Consider the following 15626-nt stretch of genomic DNA (forward strand, 5'->3'; position numbering starts at 1 on the left):
CAGTCCCGTGGCTATGGCAGCGGCACAGGATTTGAGAGCTTCCCGGCTCCCGTAGCTGGCTCCTCAGGGTCTAGGCCTGTCTCTATGGCGGCGTCACAGGGGCCTTTGGTGTCCCAGCTCCTGCAACTGACCCTTCCGTTGCCCAGGCTAGTAGCTATGGCATCGGCACAAGGGTGTCCCCGCTCTGGTTCCTGACTCCTCTGTCTCCCAGGACTGTCACAGGGGCTTGGAGTGTCCGGCTTCCGTACCTGAGGCCCCGGCTCCCAGGCCTGTTGCTCTGGTGGCAGTACAGGGGCCGCGTGAGACCCAGCTCCGGTAGCTGACTCTGCCGCCGTCTGGTGTTTCAGCGTCGGTCACAATCTCTGGTCTTTTAATTTCATAAATGCTGGGTAACCGATGGTTTATTGTGCTGTTTTTCCATAGATCTGCCAGGATTTTCACCCATGAGTACAGGAGCTAGTATCCGCTCCATCTTACTCCGTCGCCATCTCAAAAAGAATCTTATTAGTAGAAAAAAAAAGAAGACAAATGATTGAAGGGACATCTAATTTTTGCAAAGTGGAAGATTCAGCATTATCAAATTAAGTCTTCCCCAAACTGCTCTATAAAGAAATGCAATCCTCATCAGAATTATTTGTGTGAAATTGAAAGTTGACTTTAAATTTACATGTAAATTCAAAGGGCAAAAATGACCAACACAAGTTAAAGAAGACTGAAGGAATTAACCATTTATCAAGATTTCTTATACAGCTACAGTAATTAAGACATTGAGTATGAGACACAAGGATAAACAAACAAACCAATGAAATATATTAGAGTCCAGAAACAAACCTGTGTTTCTATGGACTTCTAATCTATAGGAAGATGACACTGTGAGTGATGGAGAAATGTGTTCTTTTTAATCAGTGATATTAGGAAAATTTTCTATCTCTTTTGTATAAAAAATAATTTTAGCCCCTACCACATACACATAAAGCAATTCCAGAGAGCACGTTGTTCTAAATGTGTAAAATAAAACAATACTTGTTTAACACCATCTGTTAAGGTGGTGGCAGCCTTTGGGGAGGTGTAATGGCTGGCTGGGGTTGTGGTACAAAGGGGTTTTGGGGTGCTGGTTCTCCTTCCTGATCTAGGAGATGGTTAAATGGGTGAAAAGTCACTCAGCCCTGCACCCTTTGTGCATATGTTATTCTTGAATGAAATAAGGGAAACGTGGTGACTCAGGGCTAACCTGTTATTAGCCCCAGGTGCTTAGAATTTGGGAGGTGAAGAGAGGCTACTGAAACTTAGAAGTCTGTATTGAGTCCTCTGCTCTAAGAGAAGCCAAAATATTCTGTTAAGAGACAGCTAGTTTCAGACCTTACGGAAAGGTTCACATGAGTATAAACCTTTTGACCTCACTAACCTCCTCTCACCTAAACCCAGCCAGCTACAAGGAACTCATCTTCATGAAAGACGAAAACACAAGAGCCTGTTTCAGCGGACTTGTCTCCTTTAAAATGATATCTTAGAGCCCCACCCACTGGCCACGAGATAAGCATATCTCTCATGGTCCCCAACAAACACTTGAGCCCCCATAATTACAAGGGAAACTGAAGAAATATATTTGAATCAGTTTTATTGGGACATAATTTATATTCAATACAATTCCTCCATTTAAGAGTTTGATTCAGGAACTAGTATAAAGGACGCATGAACAACAACAAAGGGGGGTGGAAATGGGAGGGACGTAGGGAGCATTGGGGGGGTGGGCTGGGAAGGGATTAAAAGACAGAAAACTGTACTTGAACAATAATTAAATAAAAAAATAATAAATAATAAAAAAGAGTTTGATTCAAGGAATTTTAACAAACATATACTCTCATTAATCACTACCACAACCAAAATATTGAACATTTCTGTTACCCCAAAAGAATACTTGGTGCTCATTTGTAGCGAATCTTCCCATTTCCTACCCTACTCATACACATACATTTTTTTTAATTGAGAAATTCACATAACATAAAATCAACTATTTTATTTTTATTTTTATTTTTATTGATTATGCCATTACAGTTGTTCTATTCCCCCTTCATTCCACCCTACCCCCATCCCCACCATTACCCCCCTTTAGTTTATGACCATGTGTCTCAAGTTCTTTAGATTCTATATTTCCCATACTATTCTTGCCCCCCATCAATTTTCTATCTACTGTCTATGCTACTTATTTTCTGTACCTTCTCTCCCCTTCTCCCCCTCCCACTCCCCTATTGCTAACCCTCCTTAAGATCTTCATTTCTATGTTTCTTCTCCTGTTCTAGCTGTCCTTTTAGTTTGCTTTTGTTTTAGGTGTGGTTGTTAATAACTGTGAGTTTGCTGTCCTTTCACTGTTCATGCTTCTCTAACTTCTTTTTCTTAGATAAGTCCCTTTAACATTTCATAGAATAAGGGCTTGGTGATGATGAACTCCTTGAATTTGATCTTATCTGAGAAGCACCTTATCTGTCCTTCCATTCTAAATGAAAGTTTTGCTGGATAGAGCAATCTTGGTTGTAGGTCTTTGGATTTCATGACTTGGAATATCTCTTTCCAGCCCCTTTTTGCCTGTAAGGTGTCTTTTGAGAAATCAGCTGACAGTCTGATGGGGACTCCTTTGTAGGTGACTGTCCCCTTAGCTCTTGCTGCTTCTAGGATTCTCTCCTTCATTTTAATCTTGGCTAATGTAATGATGATGTGCCTTGGTATGTTCCTTCTTGGGTCCAACTTCTTTGGGAGTCTCTGAGCTTCCTGGATTTCCTTGAAGTCTATTTCCTTTGCCAGGTTGGGGAAATTCTCCTTTATTATTTGTTCAAATAAGTTTTCCACTGGTGGCTGTTCCTTTCCCCCTTCTGGTATCCCTATAATTTGGACATTGGAGCGTTTAAAGATGTCCTGGAGGTTCCTAAGACTCTCCTCATTTTTTTGAATTCTTGCTTCTTGACTCTTTTCTGTTTGGCCATTATTTTCTTTCTTCTGGTCCAATCCATTGATTTGAGTCCCAGTTTCCTTTTCATTGCTATTGGTTTCCTGTGCAATTCCATTCATTTCAATTAGTTTTGCCTTCATATGTTTGTCTAATTTGTGGCTATAATAAATGAGTTCTGTGAGGATCCTGATCACCAGTGTTTTAAACTGTGCATCTGAGAGTTTTGCTATTTCTTCATCGCTTAGATTTATAGGCTCTGGGGCTTTGAGATCTTCTTGAGCCATTTTTGGTCTGTTTGTGCCCGTTAAGTATGAGGAGTGGAGCCTTGGACTCTCGGTTCACTGGGTTGTGACGCTATATGTGGGGGCGTGGTCAGAGTGGGTAACTGACGACCTCCTCAGCTGTTTCTGGCCACTGGGTGAAGAGCAGAGCCTTAGGTGGTTCACCACGGCAGGGCCACTCAGGTCGCTAGGTTACGAGGCTGTATGTGGAGGCGGGGTCAGAGCAGGGAAATGGTGGCGCCCTCTGCTGCCACTCGCAGTGGGCCTGCTCAGTCCCATAGTCTCACTGCCCACTCCCTCACTTGTCTATCTGCACAGGAAAGTGAGACCACAGTCAACCCGCAGCCCTGCTCCCTCGCTGTTTCCCGAGGTCGCTGGCTGAGTCCCTTGCTTGGTCTAACCCTGTGAGTCCGTCTGACCGAGTTTTTCTGTGCAACCCTGCTCCAACAGCTGCTGGTTTCGCCCCTCTTACCGGTCAGGCTGAAGAATTTGTTGTTATCAGACTTCCGAAAAGTTCAATTTTCTGTGTTCTGGCTATGTTTTCTATTGCTAATATTTAGTTGTCTCTAAACTTGGTTGTGAGAGAAGGCACGGTGTCTCCACCTATGCCTCCATCTTGGCAGAAGTCCCCAAAATCAACTATTTTAAAGTGAACAGTTTGGTGATATTTCATACATTCATGATGATATAAAAAGACAGGTCTGATTTCTGTCATCATAGGTTAGTTTATCCTTATAGAAATTCCTGTAAATAAGTGTTTATTGTATTCATTTTTTCATTTGATTTCTTTCACTCAGCTAAATGTTCTTGTGAGTCATCCAACATTGTTCCCTATGTCAGTAGCTTCTTTATTTTATTACTGCATAGTACTCCATTATGTGAATGTACTGGAATTTATTTGTTCATTTACTTGGTAGATATTTGTGTTGTTTCCAGTTTCTCACTAGTTACTGAATAAAGCTACTGTGACCAATCTGTTACAGAGTAGACACATGCTTTGATTTCTTCTACACTATATCACTTCATACTCCTACCAGCAGCATGTAGCTTTACATACTTGGCAATTAACCACTCTTTGCAATTTTAAGTATGCTAGTGGGTGAGTAGTAGTAGCTTATGCTGGTTTTAATTTTTATATTCCTAGTGGTTTAATATGTGAAACATTTGTTTATGTGCTCATTGGTGATTTGTACACTTTCTGAGAAATATTTATTCAAGTAGTTTGACTATTTTAACAGGTTTATTGAGTTATAACTGACATACTATAAATTATATATTAAAATATAAAATTGAATAAGTTTTGGCATGTATACAGCCATGAAACTCTCATCAATGAAGAGAATGAAAATACTACCCCAAAAGATTCCTTGTGCCCCTTTGGAATCTCTTCTTTTTTCTGACCTGCATTCTACCACAGTAGACTAGTTTGCATTTTATGGAATTTATATATAGAATCACACAGTATTTTTTTCTGCTTTCTTTCACTCAGCATCATCATTTTGAGAATCATCAATGTTGACACATTATCTGTAGTTCAATACTTTCAATGTTGAGAAGTGTTTCATTCTATAGATATACCATACTTTGTCTACCTATTGATGGACATTTGAGTGGTTTAAAATTTGGGATAAAAGAGCCATGAACATTTATGAACAATTCTTTCTATGGAGATACACTCTTTTTTTTTTCTGGTAAATATCTTGGAGTGTGATGGCTACGTGAAATGGTGGGGGGATATTTTAAGAAACTACCAGCAATGTATGAGAATTCAAGTTCCTCCACATTCTCTCCAATACTTGGTAAAGTAAAATTTTAATTTTAGCCATTCTAATAGGCGTGTGGTGGCATCTCATTGTGGTTTTAATTTTCACTTTTCTCTAATTAGTCTCTGACTAATGAAGTCAGACACCCTTTTGTGTACTTGTTTGTCATCTGTATATTTTCTTTGGTGAAGTGTCTGTTTAACATTTAGCCCATTTTTATTAGATTGTTTGCTTTCTTATAATTGTTATATATTTTAGAAAAAGTCGCTTATCGAATATATGCTTTTCAAATATTTTCTGTCAGGCTGTGACTCATCTTTTCATTCTTTTAACAGTATCTTTTATCTGAGAAGCACTTTATCTGTCCTTCCATTCTAAATGAAAGTTTTGCTGGATAGAGCAATCTTGGTTGTAGGTCTTTGGATTTCATGACTTGGAATACCTCTTTCCAGCCCCTTCTTTCCTGTAAGGTCTCTTTTGAGAAATCTGCTGACAGGCTGATGGGGACTCCTTTGTAGGTGACTGTCCCCTTAGCTCTTGCTGCTTCTAGGATTCTCTCCTTCATTTTAATCTTGGCTAATGTAATTAAATTCAAGGAGTTCATCATCACCAAGCCCTTATTATATGAAATGCTAAAGGGACTTATCTAAGAAAAAGAAGTTAAAAAAAAACATGAACAGTGAAAGGACAGCAAACTCACAGTTATTAACAACCACACCTAAAACAAAAGCAAACTAAAAGGACAGCTAGATCAGGAGTGGAAACATAGAAATGAAGATCTCAAGGAGGGTTAGCAACAGGGGAGTGGGAGGAGGAGAAGGGGAGAGAAGGTACAGAAAATAAGTAGCATAGATGGTAGATAGGAAATAGATGGGGGGGGGGCAAGAATAGTATGGGAAATACAGAATCTAAAGAACTTGAGACACATGGTCATAAACTAAAGGGGGTAATGGTGGGGATGGGGGGTAGGGCGGAGGGAAATGAAGAGGGGAATAGAACAACTGTAATGGCATAATCAATAAAAATAAATAAATAATTTAAAAAACCAGTATCTTTTAGAGGACAGAACTTCTTAATTTTGATCAACTCAGTGTCCTTTTTCATGACTTGAAATCAGTCAGTTTTAGTCCTCCAACTTTTTTCTTCTTTTCCAAACTAATTGTCACTCTTCTAAGTCCTTTGCATTTCTACTTGAGTGTTAGAATCAGGTTGTAAATTTCTACAGCAAATGCTGCTGGGATTTTGACTTAGTTTGCAGTGAGTTTGTAGATCAATTTGGAAAAAAATTCATATCTAAATCTATTGAGTCTTCTTACCTGATATATTTCTCCATTTGTTCAGGTTTCTTAAATTTATCTTGCAAATACTTTTCCTGAAATTATAAATGGCATTTAAAATTTTTCTGTTCTAAATAATTTTTGCTAGTATAAGAAATAAAGTTACATTTTATGTTTTGATCTTAAATTGTGAGAACTTGCTAGATTTATTTATTCTAGCTGCTTTTTTACTGGGTTCCTTAGGGTATTCTAGGTTCACAATGATGTTAGCTGGAGAAGAAACCATTTTATCATTTCCTTTTAAACCTTTATTTATTATTTCTTTTTTTTTCATATTGATCTCTACTATGATGTTAAATACAAATGGTAAGAGTAGACATCCTTGCCTTGTTTCTAATCTGAGGGAAAATATTCAATATTTTACTGTTAAATATAATGTTAACTGTATGGTTTGTAGATACTCTTTATTGAGGATATTTTCTGCAATTCTGGATGTTTTTATCATAAATAAATGTTGAATTGATCAAGTGGATTTATTGAGATAGTCATATAATTTTTCTCTTTTATTTCTTTTATGTCATGAATTAAGTAGATTGATTTTAAAATCAACCTTGCATTTGGTCATGGTTTCTTGTACTTTTTATGCACCGCTTGCTTCTATTAGCTAATATTTTCTTATGGATTTCCAAACCTGTGGTCAGCAAGATGCTAATTTTCAGTTTCACTTTCCTGTCATGCCTGTGTGATTTCAGGGTGAGGGCAATGCTGGCCTCATATGACATGTTGGGAGATTTTTCTTTCTCCTCCTTTTTCTTCTTCAAATATATGATAGAGTTTTACCATTTCAACAATTTGGTCCCAGATGATGGAATGCTTTTTTTTTTAAATCATAAGTTCAATTTTGTTAGTAAAAACCAAGATTCTCAGATCTTCTGTATCAGCTTGTATCTGTTTTATTGATTTGTGTCTTCCAGAAATTATCTATTTCATCTAGATTGGAAAACTCATGGGCATAAAATGTTTGATAACTTCACTCATTTCCCTTTTAAGATTTGTGAAATCTGTAATGCGGTTCATCTTTCATTTCTTATATTCTTCATGTTTTTTCTCTCTCCCTTTTCCTTTATCATTCCAACCAAAGATTTATCAGCTGTGTTGTCTTTTTCAAAGCACCTACTCATTGTTATGCTTTTGTTTCCTGTTCTTATTATTTGCTTTCTTCTTCTCACTTTGGTTTACTTCATCCTTCTTTTTCTAGATTCTTCAGGTATAAGAGATCACAATTTTAAGCCTTTATTCTTGTCTGGCATAAGCATTTAAAACTGTAAATTTCTAAGTACTTCTTTATTTGCAAGCCATGAATTTACATGTTGTTTTTTCATTGTTTCTCAGTTTAAAAAACTATCAAATTTCTCTTGTGATTTCTTTGAGCCACAGTTATTTAGTAGTGTTTAATTAATTTCCAATACTTAAGGATATTTCAGATTTATATTTGTCATTAATTTCAGAGAGTGTTTTTCTGTATGATGTCAGTCCTTTTAAATTCATTGAGTCTAACTTTGTAAGCCAGTACATGAGTGTTCTTGGTGAGCATTCCACGTACACTTAAAAAGAATGGGCATTTTTTCAGGTGTTGGTGTTATGTTTTTGCAATGTCAATTAAGAAAAAATATTGTTACATCTTCTAAGTTATTATTTATTTGCATTCTATTTGTTCTATTAGTTTCTGAGAAAAGAATCTTGAAATTTCCTACTATAAATCTGGATTTGTCTATTTTTCCTTTTGTTCTATTAGTTTTTGCTTCATACATTTTGAAACTGTATTTTAGGGCTTATACACATTTATATTTTCATGTTTTCCTGATGTATTGACCTTTTATCAGCATGAAATGTCTCTTTTTGGCCTTAACAGCTTTTTCTAATATCAAGAGAGTTCTCTTATGTTTGTTTGTACAATATAACTCTTTCTGTCCTTTCACTTTTGACATGTATTTTTATATTTAAAGTGCATTTTTATGACAATGTTTAGTTGTGGCCTTTTCATTGAGGCAACATTTGTATGCTTTTCAACTGACATTCTTACACCATTTTTAAATTTACTGTCTTGCTAATTTTCCTATTTATCTCTCTGTTGTTTGTTCATTTCCTATTTTCTCCTCTCCTTTGTACCAAGTATTTTTAGCATATTATCTCCACTATTGAATTACGATTAGATATACCTCTTCATTTTATTTTAGTGTGGTTGCTGTCAGATTTATAATTTATATATAGCTTGTCACAGTCTCAGTATTATATCATTTACATAAGGTACACAGCAGTATTTCTTTCCCTGCCTGACTTTTCTGCTACTATTTCTACATAGTATATATGTATATATAACACAAATTCTGTGGGGTTTTTTCTTAACAAGTCAAATGTTTGGCTGGTGGGTCAAATTTTAAAAAAAATGAGAAAAGTCTTTTCTAGTTACTCATGTGTTTACTATTGCTAGTCCTCCTCATTCCTATATAGATCTGCATTCACATGGAAAATTACTTTCATGGCAATGAATCCACCTTTTTTCCCTTTTCTGTGTAGTTCTCTAATGTGCCTTCATTTTTTTAAAGATAAGAGAATTTTTTTATTGGTTATAGAACTCTAGATCAACAAGTCTTTTAAAATTATTTCAAGATTTTAAAGATTGTGTTTTTGTTACTGTTTTCTGGTAAATTAAAAATATTTTGGCCCTGGCTGGTGTAGCTCAGTGGAGAGCACGGGTCTGTGAACCAAACAACCATGGTTCGATTTCCAGTCAGGGTACATGCTAGGGTTGCAGGCTTATTCCCAGCAGGGGACGCATGAGAGACAGCCACACATTGGCATTTCTCTCCCTCTTTCCTTCCCTGCCCCTCTAAAGATAAATAAATAAAATCTTTTAAAAAAAGAATGAAAAAATATTTTGTGTTTCTAATAAGTGGGCTGTACTGAGTTTCTTAGTTCTATGAATTTATATTTTTAATCAAATTTGGAAAAATTTAGCTATCATGTTCATAAATACTTTTTCTGCCCACTGCTTACACTCCTAGTACCCCAGTTATATAGGGTTCCATGGCTTGATACTTTCCCACAGATCAGTACGGTCTGCTTGTTTACTTTTTGGCAAATATTTTAGCAATCTTTCTGTGTTTCAGTTTAGATCATTTTATCTCCCTGTCTTCAATATGAGTGTGTTTTTTTCTTCTTCTGTTGAGTTTAATTTGCTTGGAAGCTCATCCAGTGACATTTTTATTTCAGACCTTATATATTTTAGCTCCAGAATTTCCAGCAAGTATTTTTTCATAGATTGCTTTTCTTTCTGCATGATGTTCACTTTTTCATTAGGTTCTTGAACATATTTTGATGGATTTTTGAAGTCCTTGACTGATAATACCATCATCTTTATAATTTATGGAGCTATTTCTATTGTCTAATTTTTCTCTTGGTTATGGGTTATATTTTCTAGCTTCTTTGCATACCTACTAATTTCTATTTAATGCTAAACATTGTTAATGGTATGTTGTTGAGTATTTAGGTTTTACTATCTTCCTTTAAAGAATATTGAGTTTTATTATGGTAGGCAGTCAATTAGTTTGTTAATAAGCTTGTCCTTTTAAGGTCTGTTTCAAATTTGGCTTGGATGAGTCTAGATGAGCTATAGCTAGTTTAGCCCTGCTAGTGCAGCATGCATGCATAGCCTTTCTGGGGTTTCTACTTAGAATTAAAGAATCTCATATTTGGAGGGAGTTCTCATAGCTGTTAAGTTTAGACCTTGATACTGAGGTATCATTCTTTTCAGGCTTGTGGAGTTTCACACTGTGCATAAGTCTTAGCATTCACTGAAATACTCAAGGAGATTTTTATTGTACACTTCTTGAACTTATTCTCTGCTCTCTAGCACTGGCTTCATCTGGCTATAACTCCCTAAAACCTTTGTCTCCTCTATACAGCAAAGACTCATGATTTGCTTGGATTCCCTTTCTTACCCTGGGGCCTATCAAATGCCTCCAGGCTGAAAGAGCAATTATAAGTCTTCCATTGTTTGTTTCCATTCTCTTGGGATTACAATTCTGTTTTACTTCATTGTTTTATATTTGAAAATATTTTTCTCAACATTATACTAAGTTTTCTAGTTGTTTACAGTGGAAGGACTAGTCTGGTACCAGTTGTCCCATCAGAACCAGAAACCAGAGTCAGAAATTATTTTTTTAGCTCCATGTTTGATAATATGCACCACTAATTCAATGTGCCAAAGTGACATCACGAATTTTACACAAACTACAAGAGTTAATGACAACATGTCATTAGGAAGGTCACAATACCCTGGAAATTCTTAGTAATAGTCTTTCCTAAATTCTCAGTTTTCATGAGAAGTTGTTTGGTTTGGTTTAGGAAATTTATTTCTCTTTCAGTTAAGTATGTGTATGTCTGAACTTCAAAGATACCACTAATATCAACTAGGCATCAGTCCAGAATGACTGTGACATGAGGACTTGAATCATTAGGAATTGGGAATGAAATTAACTGTGTTAATACCAGATTCTGCAAATCTGAGCTCTCAGATCTCAGTACTATTGACTATACCTTTTCTCTCAATCTCTATCAACATCTGTAAGTAAAAATATACAATTAAGTACTGTTGGCTTATTTTCTATCTTCCTCCTATTTCTCCACCCTGCCTGATTTTCTTCTCTTGCCAAGGTTAATTGTTAATACTTTGTCCCACTCTCTTTAATGCAACCCCCCAAATCTCTCATGATGTTATAACTCCATCACTATTTTATTCATTTATTTACTCAATAAGTATTTATAAGTCATTTGTGATTTTTAGGTTGCTTGATAGATTTTAGGAATAAAGTAGACATGTTTCTTACTTCCAATGGAAATCAAAAGTCCTATGAGAGGAGAACCTTTTATCAAATACCTACATAAGTAAGTATATAATGATGGATATGATGTGTGCATTGAACAATGTCACTGGGCATGCCATTTTGGGTTCTTCAGGAAGCAAATGCCAAGACAGAATTAAAAGTGTTAAGAGATTTATTAGAGGAAATACTTATGGAGAAATGGGGAGAGAGATCATTGGGGAGCGATGTAGACAGTGATACAAATCTGACACCTTTATAACAAGGGAGTGAAGGAATAAAGGTTGGGTAGAAAGAGCATCAGACTGCTATTAGCTCTCAGAAAGCCGTGGTCAGATCAATGGGAGCATCAGAGCAAAGATTGCTCTCTAGAGGAGTCATTTGTTGGTTAAGAACGAACGGAAATAGTACCTGGACTGTGTTTGGTCATTGGTTGGGAGCATCCCAGAGGGATCAAGATTTTGGCGTCGATGCTGTGTGGGATCCTAAAGATTTGGCAGCTGTCAGCTCCACTAACTACCTGCTTCCCAGCACATTTTCCCTGAAGGAAGGTCTGAGTGGAGCACTACCACAGCTGCCATACAGGACAATTGGACCTAGGCTAGGAAATTAGGAAGATTTATCCAGAACATTTTAAAAATAATATTTAAGTGACAACTTAATGTCATGTAATGAGCATATTTCTTAGATTGGTTGTTAAGACAGGAGCCACTTTGTTGGACCTTGATTTTAGACCTTGAATCTGTATCACTGTGCTTTTGGTGCATTTCATTTCAAGTCCACATATAGATTCAAAGCACAGTAAAAGTATGTAGGCAGCAGTAGGTCTCACCATGTTTTGCAGTTCCAGCATTTTAATCACAGGGAGAGCTCACATCTTCCTTCTCACCCATCCCCATGTTAGTGATAAATACCTGTAGGTGTGCCTTTCATTCCAAAAATATTTACTGAGTACCTGATATATTACAAGCACCACCTTATGCACTTTCTCTTGTTTTGGATGCTAGAACATAACTAAGTCATAATTTACTCTGAATCTCTTCTGTTTAACTTGCTTTCCTTGATCTTGACCTCAGCAAATCACATTTGTATTTTCCAACAACCACTGTTGTAAGTAGCTTTGATTGTTGAACACCAGTTATTTAAAAATTTATGGTCAATCTGTTCCAAAACAATACTGAAAGCAGCAGTGCACAGTTTAAGAAATACATAAAAATCAATGGGGCAAATTTATGATTCCGAAGATCTACATTTCTAACTATGTGCCAGATTTCCCATTTATAATTCTTGCAAATAAAACACTTTGGGTAGTCATAAATACTGACCTCTCTGAGACTTTCTCTTGTGAATTATGGTCTTGCAGTAATAAACAGAGCGCAGTATGTGATTTGTAGGCTGAAGTAGACAAAGCAAGAACCCAATGCTGGTGCCTCTGATCATTGTAATTCATTGTAACTGGCAAGGAGGGAGATGGCAAGAAGCCTTTTACAGAACTGTCACCTTCTGTTCCAAGAGTGCCTACCATCCGTCTTGACACATTTTCTCCACAGTAGTTGTACCTAGCATTGTGTCTAGCACTGGGAGGCCATTACTAAATATTTGTTTATAACTCTGGTAGTTTGAAGCCAGCATGGAATTTGGCCTAATTCAACCCACAGCCTTGGTTCTCCTTCAAGGAGTCCCATGATAAATGAAGCTTAATACAACACCGACTCCCATGCTCCTGGTCTCACATGATTTAGTTAACTACTCTGTTTATTTATTTATCATCTCAACATTTACTGTAAAAACTACATTGACTATATTTACTATAGTTTCTAGAGCCTAGGTACATGGGCTTTCCTATTTAGAAGGAACCTTAGAGATAATGTAATACAAGGATGACAAATATAATTTATTTTATTTTCTAATCTCAATGGGGAAAAGTACCTTTCCTATAAATGATGTCTCCTAAAATGGGGGTGAGTCCAACTGTCCATCCTGGCAGATGACATCAACCTCAACTCAAACACTTCTAAGCCAGGAAAATGCTGCCTTTCAAAGTGGCTCATATGGATATTGCAAGACCTTCTGTATCATTAGCTGAAATCTACAACTTCTATTCTTTGATTTGCCTTCTGCCTTTTGAAGTCCCACAAAATAAATCTACTCTTTCTTATTCTATATAATAGTGCTTTATCTATTTGAACATAACTTTTCTGAGTTCTTTTTTCTTTGTGGTAGTCTCCAGTCTGTTTGCATTTTTGACATTCTTACCTATGACGCTTAATGTTTTCCGACTAAAGTTCTAAAGCTACAACTATGGGGGGTGTATCTGTATGTGTCACTGTGTGTGTATACTAGAATATAATTTATCTAGGCCTCTCCCTTATACATAAAGCAATACTGTCCTCTCTTTGCTATATTAGAATTCATCTTATACTTTACTTCCCTCCTAAAGACACTGGCTCTACCTTCTCAGTTTGAAGGTCACTCTCCTTGATTGGACAGATAAGTGATGGACATGCCAGATGCCTCTCCTCTTACTGTCATCTGTTCTCATTGCATCATCTTTTTCAAACAGCAGGCTTAACCTTTTCATGGTTTTCTGCTAGCTCCAAATCTAATTTAAAATGCCTTTGCCAAAAAAAAAAAAAACAGTAAAATTCTGTATCGTATTTTGCACTGCAGCTGTATGTAGAACTGTTGATCATTGCTTCCTTCCTGAAATGCTTTACTCCCTTAGCTTCAAAAAATTCACTTTCATTTGATTCTTTTCTTTTCTTTATGTTGTACATTCCTAAAATACTCCTTGCCCAAGTTCCTCTTCCTCTGTGTTCTACACTGTGTTCCCACAGAATTCTAGTCTCTACATAAATTCTACCCTTGAACAAGTTTATACACTTCCCTGGTTTAACTACCCTATATTCTGATGACATTTAAACATTATGTCCAGCTCAGATATCTTCCCTAAGTTTATGATTGTGAGTACTAATGTTCCAAGGTGACTAACACCAGACTCATAATCTTCCACCCAGGTGCCCAGCCCCTGCTCTGCTCCTTATCATCAATGTCCCATCTCAGTGATTGGTATCATATTCTGCACAGTCATCCAAATAGAAATGTAGGTTCTTCCTCCCTTCCAATCACTAAATCCTACTGGTTTCACTACTTACAGTTTTTTATTGTATCCTTTCTTCTATTGCCCTGTGCCCCTGGTTAAGTATTCCATTGCTTAGAGTTTTTCCATAGCCTCCTTACATGGGTCTTAATTTTTATTTTGTTGCTTTGATTTTTATGTTCCTCAGGTCCAGCCACTACCTATAGCCAGAGAAATCTGTCTGAAACATCAATCTGATCATGCCCGTTCCTCATATAAAATGCTTTAGATCACCTCCTTAGCAGGAAAAATAAAGCTACAGAGCACAGCGCTGACAGTGTTCATGACTTGACCCTCAACTTGCTCTCCAAATTCATATTTTCCTATTCCTGCCCTGGAATAGAAGCTGGAGTCATGCCAAAGTGCTTGTAGAATTGGCACATGTCACACTATTTCTGGTCTTCTTCCCTTTGTTTATGCCAGGTTTTCTGCCTTGATGGAATGCCTATGTCTCTTGACTAGTTTTCACTCATCTGTAATAGTGCAGCTGAGATATCATCTTCTATGGGAAATAGTCCCCAAACAACACAAAGGACTAACTGTGCTCCCCAGTGTTCCCACAGCACTGAGCTTGCCTCTGTTCCATCACCTACTATGTATATTAGCTCAGCAGGGTGTCTGTAGGCACCGCCTGTCTCCCGACAGCAGGGACTACATCTTACTGAACTTTATATTTGCACTGTAACTTTCTTCCTTGGGCTATTTTCAAAAGGTTTAGGTTGCTATTTCCCTAGCCCATGAATTATTTATATACTAAGAAATATAATAAGAAAACTTAATGCTAGAGCTTCGTATTCTATGTTAACAGTATATGAGAACTGAAACAGAGTCAGGTTGGAATGGATTTGTTTGCTACAAAAGATTGCCAAAAAATACTATCATATTTTTAGCAAGTACCTTTCCTTAACTTACAGGACAAAGTCATGAACTTGATTCTCAATTTACTCAACAAATATTTACTGAGTACCTAGGTATGTATAAATGGAAATTAAACATTTATTCTGTTTTCAAAAAGTTTACAGTTTAGCAGGAAAAATGGCATAACTGTATGTCAAGGAGGAAAATATGTTGGTGATGAAAATGACAATAGCAAACAGTTATTAAGAAAATCACCTCTTGACTTCCGCCAAGATGGAGGTGTAGGTGGAACCACCTAGCCTCTGTGCACAACCAAATCTAAGAACACTATTTTTAACAACAAAAAACACAACCAAGCCACACAGAAAATCGACAATATGGAGTCCAAAGACAACTAAATGCTCAGCTAAACCGGTAAGAGGAGCAAAGCCAGCAGCGGAGCAGGTTGGCAAGAAAAAATCCCCGAACCTTTGGTGCGCCA

This window comes from Artibeus jamaicensis, unplaced genomic scaffold, assembly GCF_021234435.1.
Source record: "Artibeus jamaicensis isolate MK-2021 breed Jamaican fruit bat unplaced genomic scaffold, CSHL_Jam_final contig_432, whole genome shotgun sequence".
Classification (NCBI taxonomy): Eukaryota; Metazoa; Chordata; class Mammalia; order Chiroptera; family Phyllostomidae; genus Artibeus; species Artibeus jamaicensis.